We start from the raw sequence: 5,823 nt of genomic DNA on the forward strand, positions 1-5,823 counted from the left end.
CTGTTTTAGACTTCCTGCGGTGGATAGTCAACCTGTCCTCCAAACCAATATCCGTTATGCACAAGGCGTCCCCTGAACTGTCCGTTTTCGAGCGTGCCACTAGCTCACTAATGCGGAAAGCTCCAAAAAACGCCAAGCAGAATGCAGCTGCAAATAGGAAAGCCTCAAAGGGCGAGTGGGTAACATCTCCTAGAACATCCAGCATGGCCTGTAGTATTGTAAAGTCGATTGGGGACCTGCAATCAGTGTTGCCAGATTTTTTCACAACTTTCAAGCCCAAAAGCAACGAAACGGTAGCCCAAAGTAGCAAAAAGTAGCCCAATTTTGCCACTCCATTAACTTACGTGTAGCCTGACTACAACATTCACAAATATACTTCTATTTCAAGGATTATATGTTTACCTCCCACATTAATCAGATAACTTACATTTTGTACACTGAAATCAAAGTTGGTCTGTCAGGAAAACTGTCTCTCGCTTGATATCGCATGGTGTGGAGCAAGCCGGCCCAAAATATTCTGGGTTCAATTTGGGGGACTGCAAGTGCAGAAACGTTCTTCTTGGGAAAGGTGCTCTTCAGCTTGCATACTCACGTGAGGCCCCCCAGAATAACGGCAATATAGGCCAATGCTTCATGTTTTTTCACACTTGTTTGAATTCTCCCAAAGCAATGCTGAACATCTCTTTACATACGCACATTATGTATGTTTCGTACTTTTTGGTACTCATCAGAAGAGAGCAGTTCGAGGCATGGGGTGCAGGGCTTGCTGCTTGATGTTCCCATGAGCTGATACCTGATAAAGTGCAAGTGCATTTTGCAGACTCACACAAGCGCCATCTCCTGTTTTTTGCCAGGCAACAGCATGGTAGATCCTTGTTCAGACAGTGGAAAGTTCAATTGTGCCAAAGAGTTCTTCTGGGCCAGGCACTGGCAAGATAAGCAGCAGCCCATAGTCTGGCAGTGGCATGGTGAAGGCTAGCAGTATCTCAGTCAGTGGTTCTGCCAAGATTAACAGCATCCTTCAGGGTTTGGCAGTGGCAGGTTGAGGTGGGTAACATTGTTCTGACTGGTTAAGGTGCACAAACGTCTTCTTCTGGGCCAGGCACTGCCAAGATTAGCAGCAGCTCATAGTCTGGCAGTGGCATGGTGAAGGCTAGCAGCATCAGAGTCTGGCAGTGCCAGGTTGAGGTGTGGAAAATGCTTCAGGCAGTGCAGAATGTAGCAGCATCCTCCAGAGTGTGGCAGTGGCAGGTTGAGGTGGGCAAAATTGTTCTGACTGGTAAAGGTGCACAAACGTCTTCTTCTGGGCCATGAACTGCCACGATTAGTAGCATCCCATAGTCTGGCAGTGGTACTGCCAAGATTAGCAGCATCCTTCTGGGTCTGGCAGTGGCACTGCCAAAAATAGCAGCATCCTTCAGGGACTGGCAGTGGCAGGGTGAGGTGTGGAAAATGCTCCAGGCAGTGCAGAATGTAGCAGCATCCTTCAGGGTTTGGCAGTGGCAGGTTGAGGTGGGCAAAATTGTTCTGACTGGTTAAGGTGCACAAACTTCTTCTTCTGGGCCAGGCACTGCCAAGATTACCAGCATAATAGAGTCTGGCAGTGGCACTGCCAAGAATAGCAGCATGTTAAGACAGTAAAACAATTAATTGTAGATACAGCTGTTGAACTTTGCTAGCAGTTCCGGCGAGGGCTTGAACGAAGATGAATTAAGACCATTGCGCTTTCGTCCAAATTTTATGTTGAGTATATTTGATAGCAGTTTCAGACCCATTCGGTTACGGTTCTCCTTTTTAAGCAGGGTCATTTGTGAGAACACTCGTTCCACTTGTGCATTTGATATGGGTAGGGTCAGAAGTTTAATGGCGCCCATGGCCAACTCCTGAAACCGATGATTCCCAGCTGCATCTCTATAATTCAATACTTCAATCCAGAAGGATTCCATGCCTGAAGAGGTATTGAATGAACATGAAGTCACTGTTCGCCATTGCGTTTCTAATATGTGTGTTGGGTCTGCAAAACACTCTTTTGGCAAGTCAGTAACCAGAGGTTTAGAATCTGAAAGCACATTTTGGGGCTTCTTAAGCTCCAAATGTCTTAGGAGGCTCAGCGAATCTGGCAAGTGCATCTGATACTCGGCTGCCAGAACTTTAACAAAGTCTGTGCACCGTTTTTCTATGTAGTCCTTGGCAGCATCAGGCAGTTTGCTTTCTTGGAGCTTTTTACGGAAGTCAAGGCCAAGGTCAGCATCCTCCTGCCCAAGATAAATGGCACTACTTTGAAGATCCAAATTACACAATTGCTTCTCACTATTGGTACTGAAGACACTGGGCTTTACAATTCTTCTCATAGTGGACCTATATAAAGTTTTCAAATCCCGGAATATGTGGAGGACATCACCAGATTCAAGCTGAAATGCTTTGTTCACTACCTTAATTTCTAGCAACATAGGTTTGAGGAAAATAAGATAGAGATAATTTGTCTCGTCATTGTACATTTCTTGCAGCATTCTAGCTGCATAGCAATGTTCTACGTATGATGCGTTGCAAAAGTGCAGCTTTAGAGCATCATACTGCTCCAGAAAACGCTCCACACAATCCGCCATGATAAGCCACCGCGTTTCACATGGCGAAATAAGCTTCAATGGCATTCCTCCATCCAGAGTTTGATATAAATCTCTGTAGACTGCCTGGCGCTTTGGAGAATGTGTAAATCAGTTGTAGGTTTCTCTCACCATGAACTCCACATTGCTGGGCAAACTCCGCATTGCTTGTCTAGCAACAATGTCGAGCGAGTGGCAGATGCACCGTACAAGCTGCAAAGTAGGCTACTTTTCTCTCAACAAAGTGTATGTGGAGTGGTTTTTTCCACACATCACACTTGCACCATCTGTACCTACCACTACCATATTTTCAATTGGAAGCCTGCTGTCCTTGAGGAACTCCAGAAGTGCATTTGCAATGTCTTGTGCACATGCCTCTTGCAGTTCTATCATCCCAAGGTAACTACTCACAATTCTGCTACTTTTCTTACTGAAGTATTTTACACAGATGCACAGTAATTTCTTTACAGAAATGTCAGTGGATTCATCAATGATCAAAGAATACGGAGAACTGCCCATATCTTAAAGGAGCTCCCCTTTGAAATAGGGGCCTAAAAGACCATTTATTAAAGCTGTGCACTTTGTCCTGTGCATACGGAAAGGAGGAACTTCTTCACTTAAAATTTCTCCCAGTCTGTCAATGCTGTTGATTGATGTGCTACATGCAGTTTGCACAGCAATCCTAAGCTCTCTCCTTTTCTGGTCATTTGATAACTGACAAACTGGTTGTGCAAAATATGCCATGGTTAGGCTAGGTGTGTCCATGCGCGCACGATGTCTAGCTGTGGATGCATGCAGCTTTAAATCATGGTAGTGGGCCCGCAGCTGTAAGTGACAGTATTTACAGTTTGCCTTTGCTTCATCTGTTTTTACAGGGGCAATCCACTTTTTTAGTTCGGGGTCAGACTCCCATTCCTTTCTGTACACTTTCTTGTACTTTGACCACTTGCCCATTTTGAAAGTTAGTTTGTAGCTTCTTGGGACCTGGTAGAGGACTGTACAATCTCTGCTGTGTGGTAGGGCAAGTATCTGCAATTGGAAGAGATAGAATATCCATCAACATCCCTGGTTCGATAAAGTTAGCCAAAAACCATATCATCACTTGGTCCTGCATTGATCACCCAAAAAACCCACACAAAAGGACAAAGTCAAATCATAATTGAACCTTAAAACGCATTGCACACGTCACCCATGGTCAACGTACTAGCCATCTCCTTAGCATTGTAACTCAGTTTATCACTCATCCCAATATGCAATGCAATGCAAAGTAACCTTCAACATATCTCCACCTGTGTTTGCCCCTGTAAATATTTGGTCATAGGCTGGACCACTGGGATTGTGAGACTGCGAGACAGAGGCATTTTTCCACATAATTATAGATTTTACACATTCGGCGCAAATCGATCTGCTGCATAATCGGCAGATATTACCAAAATAAATTGTTTCCACCTGAAATGGATCAAACATTACCAAAAACAGAGACAGCTGTTGCCACGCAGTTGCAGCCCCATTGCGATGGTTGAATCGTCAGATTTCTGTTGCTTACTGCTAGCTTTGGGTGTTAAACTGGTACTACTGGAGGTGCACATACCCAGATAGTGTTAACAATGCAAAAATGACAATATGGCACATCATGTGATTCATCCGCTTAGCTGGTTACTGCAAGGGGCTGCCCATATGAAATTTGTGTATAATTGTGTTCCTGAGCTGGCATGGTTGGAGAGATCTGTGGGGTGGTCATTTTTAACATCAGCCCATATTGGAGCCTTTTTGTGAGTTGTCAAGAACACATTCTTTAGGGGATTTGCAGGCTATAGTGCCCAGCCCTGTTGCAAGCAGTCTAGGGAAAATAGGGCCAGCAGTAGATTTGCACAATCATGATACAAAAATGTACATACTTTCTTGCACGTGCATAATTTGCCACCTGCGTGTGTGTGTGTGCGTGTGTGTGTGTGTGTGTGTATGTGTATATGTATATATGTGTATATATATATATGTATATATATATGTATTACCTACTGGCGGTCGCCAGTAGGTATATATAGTTAGGATTTTTTCTCTATGGGTTTTTTGAAAATTCTATGTCTAATAACTTTGGCGTTTGTGGACGGAATTGGCTGAAATTTTCAGGAAAATGGCACATTTTGTTTCTGAGCAGCCCTTGAAAATTTGGGGGGGGTTCGTCCAGTGGGGGCCGAGAAAAAAGGGGGGTCCCAAAACGTGTTTTTAACATTGAGTTTTCCATAGGGCGGTTGGCCTCACTTTTAGCCCGAACGGCTGAATGGATTTGCACGTAACTTGGCAAAATTGTAGGGACTGGTAGCCCGATGTGCCTTTTGTAGGTCTCAATATATGTGCTCCAGTGGATTTTGAGAAATTAACGTTTAAAAAAAGATATATATCTGTAACAGCGGACCGGGCAGCGCTCTGGTTCGCGGACTTTTCGCGCAACGGAGCTTTGTGAAGCAAAGCTGATTGGTTCTCCGGCGTCTGTCAACATTCCAAACAGTCCGTAGCGGCCGCCATCTTGTCTCTCGGTAGGATCGAGAGACAAGAGGAGGCCGAAGCGAAGGGGCAAATGACCATAAGGGGGCATAGTACATTGTCGCTCACCCCCTAGGTTTGATGTGGAGGTTTTAAAAGGGCCCCGCGGGGCAAAAAAAAATAAAAATAATAATCGAACAGCTGAATGGATTTGCACGAAACTTGGCAAAATTGTAGGGACTGGTAGCCCGATGTGCCTTTGCTAGATCTCAATATATGTGCTCCAGTGGATTTTGAGAAATTAACGTTCAAAAAAAGGTATATATCTGTAACAGCGCACCGCTTCGCGTACTTTTCGCGTTACGGAGCTTTGCGAAGCGAAGCTGATTGGCTCTCCGGTGTCTGTAAACATTCCAAACAGTCCGTAGCGGCCGCCATCTTGTCTCTCGGTAGGATCGAACAGCTGAATGGATTTGCACGAAACTTGGCAAAATTGTAGGGACTGGTAGCCCGATGTGCCTTTGCTAGGTCTCAATATATGTGCTTCAGTGCATTTTGAGAAATTAACGTTCAGAAACAAGATATATATCTGTAACAGCGCTCCGCTTCGCGGAGATAAAATTATATGTGTATTACCTAGCTGTTGCTAACACCAGTTAGCGACGGCTAGTAGAAGATAGCGACCATCTTGGGCCCCACTTTGCATGTGAGTGATATTTATCACTAATGACATGCA

At 44.6% G+C, this 5,823-nt stretch overlaps 1 pseudogene; it reads right to left on the bottom strand.

Moving 5' to 3' along the window:
• Positions 1–1,646: 1,646 nt before the first annotated feature.
• Positions 1,647–3,557, bottom strand: LOC144798001 (uncharacterized; annotated as a pseudogene).
• Between the last annotated feature and the right edge of the window lie 2,266 nt (positions 3,558–5,823).

Source organism: Lissotriton helveticus, chromosome 12, assembly GCF_964261635.1.
Source record: "Lissotriton helveticus chromosome 12, aLisHel1.1, whole genome shotgun sequence".
Classification (NCBI taxonomy): Eukaryota; Metazoa; Chordata; class Amphibia; order Caudata; family Salamandridae; genus Lissotriton; species Lissotriton helveticus.